Source organism: Hylobates moloch, unplaced genomic scaffold (assembly GCF_009828535.3).
Source record: "Hylobates moloch isolate HMO894 unplaced genomic scaffold, HMol_V3 SCAFFOLD_1, whole genome shotgun sequence".
NCBI classification, from domain to species: Eukaryota; Metazoa; Chordata; class Mammalia; order Primates; family Hylobatidae; genus Hylobates; species Hylobates moloch.
This window is the reverse complement of record NW_026652276.1, coordinates 16,824,918-16,838,018: the sequence shown is the minus strand read 5'-3', so window position 1 is coordinate 16,838,018 and position 13,101 is coordinate 16,824,918. Positions and strand designations below refer to the sequence as shown.

General features: G+C 42.2%; 1 protein-coding gene across 2 annotated transcripts in view; it reads right to left on the bottom strand.

The window, feature by feature from the left end:
• DOCK10 (dedicator of cytokinesis 10) overlaps positions 1-13,101 on the bottom strand; it is a 277,368-nt gene that overhangs the window by 222,106 nt on the left and 42,161 nt on the right. The gene's annotated exons all lie outside the window — the stretch shown is intronic.

Below are 13,101 nucleotides of genomic sequence, written 5' to 3'. Positions count from 1 at the left end.
TGGATGTGAGAAAGTAACTGGATAACTGCCCTTGGACCCTGTTCTCAGCACAGACAAAACACTAGAGCACCTGTCACCAAATATCCCAAGAAGGGCAAATACTTCCAGAATACCTAGCATAGGTGACAGCACCTCAGTGGAACCCCTCACTATTTTGGCTTTGGCCAGTGGGGATGGGGTGTGTATCTAGTCAGCCTGCCAGACTGGCTTATATATCCAGAAATGAAGACTGCAGTTGGTGCACCAGTCAACCTAACAGTTTGTCCACAGGTCAGTCTGACCAAGTGAAGGAGAGGATTCAAATGTTCCTCCTCTCCCTGATCCCAGGGCCAGAAGGCAGAGTACTCTAGCTCCCCAAACTAAGTAGAACTCTCTTAGTTTGGGTTAATTTATAGTGAGACTGACAGAACCTACAGTCAATATGGACCGAGCATCCTGGTTCAAGTCTAATTTGATGCTTGTCCAAATGACAGCCTGGTGGAAGAGGTGGCCAGCAGAGCACAGTAGAAAAGCTCACAGCGAGCTTCAGAGTCAGCCTGACTCATACGCGTCACCTAACCTCTCTAAGCCTCAATAGTATCTGCTGTAAAATGGAGATCATCCTTTACACTTTCACGATATTGGTGGGAAGAGAGTAACTGCAAAGACCAACATAGAACCTGGCCCATAATTACTCAGTGAACAAGCGTGATGCTGCCTCTGCTAGGGTGATAACAGAGGCTTGGTCTCCTCCCTCTCAGCTTCCAGGATCAGCTTAAAGGTGATACTGCCCTGGAAAAGCCTCCCCTAACAGGCATTGCTTCACAGCCCTGAACCTCCGTCCTTATCACTGTATCCTGTGGGTTTCCTTTCTAACATACTAGCTGTAATTACATCCTGATTGATTTAAATTTTAAATTATGTCTTCCCTCTCTGTAAGACATAGGATTGTGCTTACCTTGTTTGCTATATATCCAGCACCCACCTTGGAGTACATGCTCAATGAATAATAATTATGATGATGATACCCCTAAGAAAGCAAGCCCTTCTAGCACTCGCCATGTGCCAGGCACAGTGCTAATGAATATTTACACATCGGGATACATGTACACCTCCCTCTATGAGGCAGTGCTGTGATCATCCCTGCTTTACTGTTGAGGAAACTGAGGCACAGAGAAATTAAGTGATTCCCTCGGAGAATCACAGCTAGTAAGTGGCAGAATCAGAATTAGAACTAGCATGTGGCGGGGGTAGTGAGGCAACCTTGGAAAATTCCCTTTGAGAGCTGGAATGTCCCTCACAGGAAAGTCTGTGACTTTTTCTTGGATGACAGTTTCAGGAACCAGCTAACAATTGAGCAGATTGTTTTAAGGTGATGATATAAATTGCATTTTGATGGGAATTGAAACCACTCTTAAATGTACTGAATTTGATAAACGAATTTTTTTAAGGTGCTGTGTTTATTGTGTGAAGTGTTCACTGGCAGCAGTGACTTAACTGCCTAAATTGGCTGTCAAAGCATATATTTAGAATACAGAAACGTAATGGGCTCCCTTTATCATTCCTTGCTTCCCCCTATATGACATAAAATGTTGGTGAACACCAAAATGCCCCCAGAAAGAGGCTACTTTGGGTCCAATTAGAAAGAGGAAAATGAGGCCATCACCCCAGGACACTCTGTGAGTGTGGACTTGGTTGCCCATGCTGGAAGAGCTGCCTCTCACTCTTGAATTCATTGGAGGCTGATCCTGGAGAGTTGGCTGACAGCTCAAACATGTCGCTGCTGCAGAGGGAACCAGCCACTTTCCTTCCTGGGCCAGTGTGAGGACCTAGGGGTGACCATCAAGTTGGTGGGAGCTCAACTGCCTCGCAATCTTTGTTTCATCTTCCTTCTCTACCACAAGTGTTCTCTGTGGAGTCATGTGATGGGAAGAAACATGGGGACCAAGGCAGAGGGTAGGAAACCTCCATCTGCTGATTTAAGCTGTAGCACTGCCTTTCTATGACAGCTCAGAAATGACTAGTGGAATGAATGAATCAATAGATAATAAAAATCACAGCATCATTGTCATCATTATCATCTTCATCATCAAGCCCCTAATCATGTTGGATGTTTTTTGTAAATTTTCCAGAGGCTCAGCAATTGTTCCTAAACAAAAGTGACCCAAAGGAGGAGAACACCTTAGATTGAAAGTGGCAGGGGATTTTGCCCCCAGTCAGTAAAACTAGGTCATGGGATTTGGTCATTTTCCAGGGCAAGATTAGTGAGAATCTTCTTCCATGTCTGTTTCCAGATGGGTAAGCGCCCCGCCACGTCTGAACTCAATTAAATGGCTAGGAGGGAGTTAATCAGTGCCTTCTTAGCTGAAAAGTGGAAAACACAACCCAGTGAAGTCATTCTTTCTCTGCCCCTCCTACTGCTACCTCTACTCAGGGACTTCGGACTTAAGTTTATTGTGATAGTAACCCCTGATCTCTTTTTATTCCCCCACAACTGTGATTTGTAGAGACCTTTTCTTTAGGTTTCTCTGTCTTCATTTTCACTTAATTATAGTGGCCTCCTCTTTGCAGGCATCTTTCCCGTGTGCTGACATTTATTGAGTTGTACAATTAATCACTTTGGAAAAAAGCACACTGTTCTTTTGCTTTAAAAATCAAGTGCTGCTGCCAAGCTTTCCTTTATTTTCATTTTTCTACCTTTGGCATTGATGCAGCTCAAAAGCAGATTATTCTTTCGTTGGTACATTTAGATGCATCAGAAAATTATCTTTCATTGCTCTCTAAATCAGCTTCCTGCAGAGTGCACGGATAATGTAAATGTTCCATTAATAACTTACCTTTCTCAGGCATTTATGTTTGGTTGAACTCTTCTCAGCTCATACTAAACTTTTCTTATTCTTAATAAAAGGTAGCATAGTGTGGCACTTAGGCATCAGGAAGCAGTTTGCCAAAATGTAAATCCCTGTTGAGCTGTTTATTAACTTTGTGACTTTGAGCAAAAATTTTAAGCCTCAGTTTCCTCATCTGTTCAATGAATGAATATTAATGAGGATCTAATATTCACGTGAAGTGCTGGGCTCAGTACCAAACACATGGTAAGAATTCAACAAATTCTAATTATTACTGGAAAAGAGAAAATCTAAGGACTTTTAAACACTGCTTGTTTTCTCCCCACATCCCCAGTAAGTCGTTTTTTTCTCTTTTCTTTTTTTTTTTTTTTAATCTCCTTACTCTTCTTTTCCCAGGGACACACAGTCTTCCCTGAGTGATGGGGGAATGGTGTTGCATATGTCTCCTCTGTGCTTTGAAGTTAGCTCCCATGGTAATGTGACACAACTTCTAAATCCCCTTCCCTGTTGTTTTTCATGAGTAAACAAATTTGAAATAATATAATAATACCTCACTTACCCTAAGGTCACTACTTTTGCAACATCAACTATTCTGATCACAGTCAATTCCTGAAAAGGGACAGAAACAACTTCTCCAGAGCCAGAAAAGGAGGTCACGTGATTCCTTCTATGAAGCTAATGGGAGTGGCTTAGTGAAGAGGTCTTTATATCCTCATGGTTAACACCATAACCTTATGCAGGATTCTAAAGAGCTTGCTGAACTAAACTTACAGTGACTTTTGACCAGAAGCAATATCATTCTAACCTGCCTTGGTCCAGCCAATTGCTACTGGAAGGATGCCCCTGGTGAAGGCAGGTGGGCTGAAGGGGTTGTGGTGGGCCCAGCTATAAAGCCAGCCCACCAAAGACTCAGCCATCTGATGGAGCTGAGGCTGCATACATAGGGAAGGAATGAGGGTAAAATAATGCAGCCTAGAAAGTGATTCAGAGCAATAAGCATGAGTTTTGGAGTTGAAGAGACCCACCTGTGTTTGAATCCTAGTTTTGTTGTCTTGGAACATTAATTCTCTGAGCCTTATTTTCTCCATTGGCTAATAAGAGTAAGAAGAATCCTTCTACATAACTGTTGTAACAAAGGCACATAGTACAAAACACTGGCATAAATAGTAGATGTTATCATTCTTTCACCGTTATCATTATTACAACTATTTGTGTTATTATCATTGTTATTCCAAGTTAGTACCAAAGAGGGCAGATAACAGTCCTGCAGGTCAAGGCTCAAAAACAATAAAGCCATGCGGAAATAGTAACTCAAATAGAAGAGAGAGCCTTGGCACTGGAATGAAGTGGCAAGGACAAGATAGAGGTGGGACAGGAAGTTTCCTTGACTTCTCTTCACCAGCCCATGGGTCCAGGGTGCATGGCTGAGTCAGGCTAACTTAAAGGTATGAGCCACCCACCAAAGGAAGGGACAGGTGACAGCCAATCTGAGAAAATGGAAAAGATAAAAAAAATCAATATCCACAGTATCTGGGACTAATCCATGTTTGGGGCGGTAAACACTAGAAAGGTGGATATAAATTACAATGTTCTACCCCAGTACAATGGATGAAACTGATGCATTAGGGAAATGACCGATGCATCAATGGCTGATGTTTGGACTTTATGGTGGGGGTGAACACAGGAGGAGTTGTTACTGGAATATATTCACAACAAGGACACTAATGCATCAGGAAAAACCAAATTATGTCCAAGTGGCCTTGGGTTCAGGAGGGAGAAATCTGTGACACATTCTAGATAAAACTTCTACCAGCAACTGCTTTTAATTTTTAAAAGTTAAGTGATCAAATTGGGCAAATTATGTTATCTTCAAGAGTTAGCTATGTGAAAAATATTTTTGGATGACATGGGATAAATGAGCTATTAACTGTACTCTCTGTACTTGTTCTATTTTATTTTCTGTGTTCATTTTTCTCCCTTTGAATTGTGGCAGGAATTAACCACCCACGTCTTAAACATTCCAAGTTAAATCTAGTTTACAATAATCACGAATTGCTTTCCAAACATGAAAATGGCAGTCTTTAAAGTCATTTACAATGTTCTTTCCAAATCAATTTTAAAGATAAAAAGAGAGCCCGAGCTCAATTTTACATTATTTGCCAGGACTCAGGGGAGTCGCCCAACGTATCATTTTAGGGTTGGTGCAAAGCACCCAGCTCCAGGGCTTTGAAAGGAAACAGGGACAAACCAAAGTTTAAATCCAGCAGGAATAGAAGAAGTGGCAATATTCAGAAGATTAACTTGATAAGATAATGTTTAGCCTCTCTTTACAACCTCAACTGCAAGATGTGGATTCTTAAAGTTTTTGTTCCTATTATCTCCAGTTTGTGCTACTGACAACTGCAGTTCCCAAGAGGACATGTGCAGCCTTCCTTCTTGTGTGAAGAGGTGGGGAAAGTAGGGAATTGGCTTTGGGCTCTAACATTAATTAGGACTGCAGACAAGTCTTGTCATCTCTTTCTTTGGATCTAAGTTTGCTTGTCCATAAAATTAGAGGGTTAGAATAGATGACATGAGTTCTTCTAGATCTAGGATTCTATAGCTTTATCTAACAAAAAGATTCAGATAGAACACCAATGACCAGTGGCTGGACTTTAAGGTAGAGGTGAAGATAGGAGTTGTTGCTGGGATATACCACATTCCCCTAACAATATATTTTTTTAAGGCTATAATAAACATCCCCGACAGTGTCACAAAAGAGGTAGGAGCACTGAAAAGTGAGGTGTAAGAGGAAAGAACTGGAAATCAGGCAGTGGAAGGAGGGCCTACCAAGCCCAGAACAGTCGCCCCAGTTAGCTCTAATATGTAGACAGCATTGCCCTGTGGTGCAGGTCGATGGAAGGAATACTAAGAAGACTCAGATGGTCTTTCTTTGGAAGGTTTTTTTTTTTTTTTTTTTTTTTTTTGCTGTCCAACAGACCTGAATTTACCATTTCCTGGATTTGTGGCTTTTTGGCAAACGATCTTCTGTTCTTTGTTTCTGCATTGGAGAAATGGGAATGGTAGTCATGTATTGTATCAGATTCGTATATGATAAGGAGGAGTAAATGAGATAATCCAAATGGAGCACTTGACAGCACCTGAGATATTGGGAAAACCCAGTGAAAAGAGAAGCTCTACTGGTTATGGGCTCAACTTGGGAGCATCCACAGTCCACAGCAGCTCACGAAGTGAGTCAACTGTGCCTTCCATTGCAGGGTGGCATTAGCAGTCATGGGAGAACAGAGAACCTCCTAAAGTGGGAGAAATCACTGGGCTCCTAGCATTTCAGATGAGAAGAATCCAAGACAGGATGCAGGATATTCATGTTCATCTTTTAGGCAAAGTATTGTTATCCTGTTTTATTTTCAAGTGCAACTGAATTCTGACTGTAGAAGGCATCCCTCTCCCTCCAACCCCAAGCCCACCCTGTCCCCTACCCAACGTGGCCAAGCTGACAGAGGGCAAAGCTGCAGTTCAAATGGAGATTGGCTCCAGGATTGCTGGGTTACGTGGGGGTAGGAGCCAAGCCTCCATGCTGGTAGTGTTTCTACCTTGAAAAACCCTTAAACCTGGTCAACTGCATGTACTCTTGGGTCTTTAGGAATATGTGTGGTTAGGATAGGATCCTATTACATTTCTGAAGGGAATACAAATTATCTTAGACAGTCTTGATAAAGGTCTTGTCCCCACCCAATACAGAGACGAAGAGAGGGCATATCCCATGAACATGCTTTGGGTTCTAAAACACAGCCTATCACTACATGTCTATGAATAAAAATGGTGACATATTACATCGCTTTATAATTCATTTAATATGTAAGATTTTTTAAAAGAGTAGCCTATCAACTTATGTTACAGCCACCTCTATAGAAGCTAATGGTGATATAAAGCTTCAAAATCAAGTTTAATGTGACATCAGAGGTAGTATACGTACTGGTTAAGGAAGATTCTAGAAAATGTCAGCCTGGATTTGAAAGTCAGTTCTGTCTCTTATTAGCCTGGTAATCTTCAGCAAGTTACTTAACTCCTCTCAACCTTCACACTTCCCTCAGAAGACTGCTGTGAGAATTAAGTGAGATAATATGTATAAAAGGTTTAGCATGGTGCCAGGAAGTAGTACTACAAGGTCAGCAAGTGGCAGCTACTATTACCCTCTCCAAAAAGTGGGAGACACCGTCCACCAGAAAGTCTCTACTTCTGCTTTCTCTTACAGGCATTGAATAGGTGAGATGCAGTACTCACTAAAATATTGTCACAACAAAGATGCTTCTTTCTAGCAGCTTCTATCTTAGTATGGCCTGACACTTAATCATCATTGCTAACATATGTTGGGAGCTCCTTGGGAAGAGGTCACTGGTACACATCCAGTGTCAGCAGACAAGATCTTCCTCCAGCTGGTCTGTTTCAGGGTATATACTATGTCATTCTTCTACTCACTTTATGTAGCTCTTTTTCTAGTTCAAAGCAAATTTTTACACACACACACTCACACACACAATGCATAAAATAAATCTGTGTTTGTTATCTATTGTTGAATAACACGGTACTCCAAAACTTAATGCCTTTAAACAAAAATAAACATTTATTATCTCACAGTTTCTGTGTGTCAGGAATTCAGGAGTGGCATAGATGTGTAGTTCTGGCTCAAGGTGTTTCCTGAGGTTGCAGACAAGATGTTGACTGGGCCCATGGTCATCTGAAGGCTGCAGGTGCCCTCCCACGGTTCACACACATGGCTGGCATGTCAGGAGGGGAAGGTGACAGAACTGACTTCCTCAGCAGGTGGGTTTCTCCACAGGGTTGCCTGGGTGTCCTCATGACATGGCAGCCGGCTTCTTCTAGAGCCAGAGATCCAAGAGGATAAGGAGGAAGCCACAATGACCAGTCTAAGTTACTGGAGTTTCAAGTTTATGACCAGTCTAAGTTACACACTATTATTTCTGCAATATCCTATTGGTCTATAGGTTAGTCCCATTCAGAGTGGGAAGGAACTACACAGGGCATGAGTATCAAGAGGTAAAGATTGTTGGAGTCCGCCTTGAAGACAGTCTCACTGTAGACACCCCGTGCCACACACAAATTAAATGTATAAGAAGCATCTTTAGTAAATTATCTGATGTCAACACAAATAATTCAACAAACACTTATTGAACACCTATTATCTATTTCATGCCAATAATACACAGGAGGGCCTCTTGTAGTTGTTTCTAGGTCTTGAACAATTTGGATATTTTAATGTAACTTTTACTATTCTAGCATTGAAAGGATGTTGCGTAGCATAGGTGTCCACAGGGACTTGCTTCCACTCCCTCCTCACAAGACAGAACCATGGAGAGCCACCCAGTCCAAATGAGCCAAGAATATAAGTCATCAGTTGCTGGAGAGAATGCTTTTAAAAAAGCATGGTTAATTGTGCAAATCTTGGTACATTCCTTTGTTTTCAGGATGTGGAAAGTGATTGATGCATTTTTAACTTTTTGGTTTTCTTTGAGGAAAAGGTGTTATATCAGCTTGAAGAATTTTTAATGTGTATTGCTCATGCTCTTGGCCAAGAGCTTGTTTTAATGTAAAAAGGATACTATGGATAACCAAACTCCAATTTTTGCAAAAGCCCAGGTTTTTTAGGTAAACTTCTACATGGCATTTTTTTCTTAGCATTTTAGCTAGTTACATGATAGATGTTATTTACTTCCTTGGAACTGACTATGGGGTAATTTGAGTTAACTAGTAAGTTGTCCAAAATAAATGGCTAGGCCATTACTTGGCCTAACCATTGCTTATGCAATAAAAGTCTCGTTCAAGTCTCCTAACCACTCAAGCAAGCACTTTGTTTCTCTCCTCTTCATCACACTGTGTGATAAAAGCTCACCCTCTATCTGCTGTTTCTAATCAGGCACAGTGGGGCCTGGTGGTCACTAGGAGTCGGCTGGGGGTGCAAGAAGATAAGCTGCCTGGTATGACACAAAATATGACAACTAAATTAGTAGAAGAAGCAAATCCTAAAAGGCCAGGTATCCATCCAAACTTCAAGGGGACTTGTAGACATGAATTCAATCACAATGGGTTAGACCACTTGTGTTCAAGTCCTGGCTCAGCCATTTATCAGCTGTGTGACAATGGAGAAGGGACTTAACTTCTCTGCATTTCATCTGTAAACTAAGGAGAGTAAGTGTAATAACAGACGCCCATATAATTGACCATCCAAACTAGAACCCTTTGAAAGTGAGAGAGGGTGCTGTTAATAATTATGTATACATAGGGACTATTCACAGACAGAATGGAATGCGTGGCCACCTTGTTAATGTTTTCTAACCCTTATGGCTACTGCGAAAATCAAATAAAATCCATGTGAAATCACTTAGCTAGGTGTTTGGCATAATAATGTCAGTAAGTATCAGCAACATGACCAGGGCTTAATAGTGAAGAGGTCCCATAGTGAAGAAGCACTGAGCAGCTTTCAAACTTGACTCTGCATGCAGGTTGGCAGATTAAATTTCAGGGTGAAAGGAGATGCAGGCCCCAGACATCAGGGGTGGTACTGAGACAAATATCTAGCACATATAGGGGTGCAACAGGCAGACCAGATTAGGGTCTGGATGCTGTCTTGCAGAGAAGCTGGAGTGAGGAATAGAGATTGGATCAGAAGCTCCACTAGCCACACTGACTTCTGATTAGAGGCAGGAGAAGGGAAGGACAAGACAGTTTCACCTGAGTATTCATGTAACCTCACAAGATCTTTATTTGCCCTACGTTTGGCATCTCCAAATTCTCACCTCTAACTTCAAAATCTACTGTAACCCCCATATGCTTATTTTCATGTTTCTGTCTTCATAATCTGCTCCCCACCAAATTCAACATTGCCTTTGGGGTCTCTTTCTTTTCTTTTCTTTCTTTCTTTCTTTCCTTCCTTCCTCCCTCCCTCCCTCCCTCCCTTCCTTCTTTCCTTCCTTCCTTCTTTCCTTCCTTCCTTCTCTCCCCCATCTTTCTTTCTTTTCTTTTCTTTTCTTTTTTCTTTTCTTTCTTTCCTTCCTTCCTTCCTTCCTTCCTTCCTTCCTTCCTTCCTTCCTCTCTCTCTCTCTCTCTCTCTCTCTCTCTCTCTGCCTTACTCTGTTGCTCAGCATAATCTTGGCTCACTGCAACCTCTGCCTCCCGGGTTCATGCGATTCTTCTGCCTCAGCCTCCCAAGTAGCTGGAACTACAGGTGCCTGCCACCATTCCTGGCTGATTTTTGTATTTTTAGTAGAGACAGGGTTTCACCATGTTGGCCAGGCTGGTCTCGAACTCCTGACCACAGGTGATCCGCCCACCTCAGCCTCCAAAACTGCTGGGATTACAGGTGAGAGCCACCATGCCCAGCTGTTCTATTGTTTTTAACAGCTGCACCATTTTCCCTGAGACACTGGGGTGATCTTTGCTGCCCTCCTCTTCACTGCCATCCATGTGCAACCTGCAACAAGCACGGCTCAAATGTACCTGCTGATGGAGGGCGGGAGGAGATGAGTTAGACAGCAGCCCGTGTGGGAGTACACGCAACACCCAGGGTGTGAGGCAGGAATGGTGAGCACAAGATTGAAGTCCAGAGCTATGTACTAACAGGCTTGAAAGCACCAGGATAGAATTCAGAAAGAGAGCTGCTACTAGACACGCAATATAGTTCAAAGCCACAGAGAAGATTTTAGACCTGAAGGCAGATTCGCAGAGGGAAGACTGGTGGCTCGAAAAGAGCCTTAAAGAACCCAGGGGGCTACCAGAAGACCAAGCAGGGTGTGGGCGTGTAGGCATGGAGATATAAACAACATTCTGGCAAACAAAGATGTGTCGCTCCATCTGGCTCTTGTCTGTTTTCCCTCATGTAGGTTCCAAAAGCTGTGATGTTCTGTACCCTCAGAGCTCTCAGTGACTCAGGAACACATGCCCATATTTCGATTTCTAGTGCTACCCTCCTGGTTATAGTTCTCATTACTTTCAATCTCATGGTGCCCTGGGATTCTAAGAGTGAGATGAAGATGAATTGGAAAGTGGCAATCTATTTTGGATTCTCAATTAGAAATATGCCAAATGTTAAGTTTTTAATATATTTCCTTAATATTTTGCCGCTATTGCTGCTTCTCTGTGAGTCAGGATTAGCAGCTGCATAAAAATGAATGAACAAGGAGCAAACAAACATTACCAAAATGATTCAGGAGCATCTGGGTTTTCTTGGCTCAACACCTTGGTCTTATTTGTACTCTTCTTGCTCTTTTTAAATATTTACTTACATCCCCCTTACATTCTCCTTGGTGTCAGATGCAAGGGAAGGTTTCCCTTCTCTGGACCAATCTCTGTACTCTCATCTCTTCCAGGATCTTGCTCCATCAATCATTCCTCTCCCCTCTCCTGGCTCCTTCCCCTTAGCAGCATAAAAGCTTCTGCTATATATAAAATAACTCCCCCACAACACACACATATAAAACTTTCTTCAACTCTGAGATTTCTTTGGCTAAAGCAGTCTTTCACCTTCCCTCACTGGCAAACACCTGGAAGACATAATCTAAGCACCCTCTTTCTTCTCTTCTTTTCCCATTCACTGTTAACCCAGAGGGATTGACAACAAGCACTTACTATACCCAACTCCCCCCATCAAAAGGGTCAGAAGTCAGCTCTCTGCATGTGATTTTTATATGGGAAAAGGATGGCTGAAATTCTTAGAAGTGTTGTTTTCTCTTATGAAAGTGTTGCTCTTAAAATTTCATTTATAGCCGGGTGTGGTGGCTCACATCTGTAATCCCAGCACTTTGAGAGGCCGAGGCGGGTGGATCATTTGAGGTCAGGAGTTCAAGACCAGCCTGGCCAACATGGTGAAACCTCGACTCTACTAAAAATACAAAAATTAGCTGGGTGTGATGGTACACACCTGTAGTCCCAGCTACTCAGGAGGCTGAGGCAAGAGAATCTCTTGAACCTAGGAGGCAGAGGTTGCAGTGAGCTGAGATGGCACCACTGCACTTCAGCCTGGGTGACAGAGTAAGACTTTGTCTAAAAAATATCATTTATAGTACTGTTTTTCTTTGTCTTTCTCTCTCTCTCTTATTTTTCAATAAGGGTCTCGCTGTGTTGCCCAGGCTGCATTCCTGGCTTCAAGAGATCCTCCTGGGTTGACCATCATGCCCTACCTCAGTCATGGTATTAAACTTCTTGCAAACACCTTCTTCAGAGTTGCTTCAGCATTGTTATTCCAGTGAGTGAAGCTCAACTTAATGAGATATTAATATGCTAGCTTTCTTCCCTTCCTCCCTTCCTGCCTCCCTCCCTCTCTCCCCTCTTTCCTTATTTTCTCTATTTAATGAAAATTTACTGACTGCTAGTCTGTGCCAGACAATATCCCAGGCCCTGGGGACAAAACAGTGAATACAGAGGCACAAAGAGTCCTATCCTCTGGGAGCTTATATTTTGGTGTAAATCTCAAAAATAATATGATTCCCTCTTGGGAAAATATCCATAAACGCTATAATGGTGGGGTTTTTATTTTTTTGGTAGATTCTTTAGTCTAAAATGAGCGTTGTCTGGTTTAATGCCCATAATTGCAGATAAGAAAAATTAAGCCCAAAGAAGCAGTGTTTCCAAGGTCTCCAACCTGAGAGTTGCAATCTGACAGTATGCAACACTAAATATGTATTTTATTGCATGCCAAGAGCTTGGGAAAGCTCAGCTATGGATTGAAAGCTTTATTATGTGTGGTGCAACAGGATCTCTCCGATCATTCTTCAGACAGCATCCTGCCTGATGTCACAAGGCACTGAAGCAGGAACTGCTGAATTGGCAAATGACCTTCAGTTAGAAAATTACATTATATCCAAAGGGAAGAGATGTGAATTTCAATTTCATACACCTTCTATGCAAAAATACAGCTGGCCCAGGGAAGATTCATGATGAGTCTTCTGAAGCCACAAAGGCTATGTTCTATCATTTATAAAGCAGCATTGGGATCACTCAAGTCACAGACACACACACACACACACACACACACACACACACACACACACACACGTAATTACTGGCTTTACACATGATAGAAAACTGACTTCAGTCTTATTGCTGCAGTTTATAATGATCTATGTGGCCAGATTCTAAAACTAGAAGGAAAGAACCGCTGGGGATCTCCTAGTATCTATAAACACATATTCTGTTTATTACAGTCATTCGTGGAATCATGCTTTCCACGTGCGGAAGAGTGAAAGTTGAGTTCTCTAGC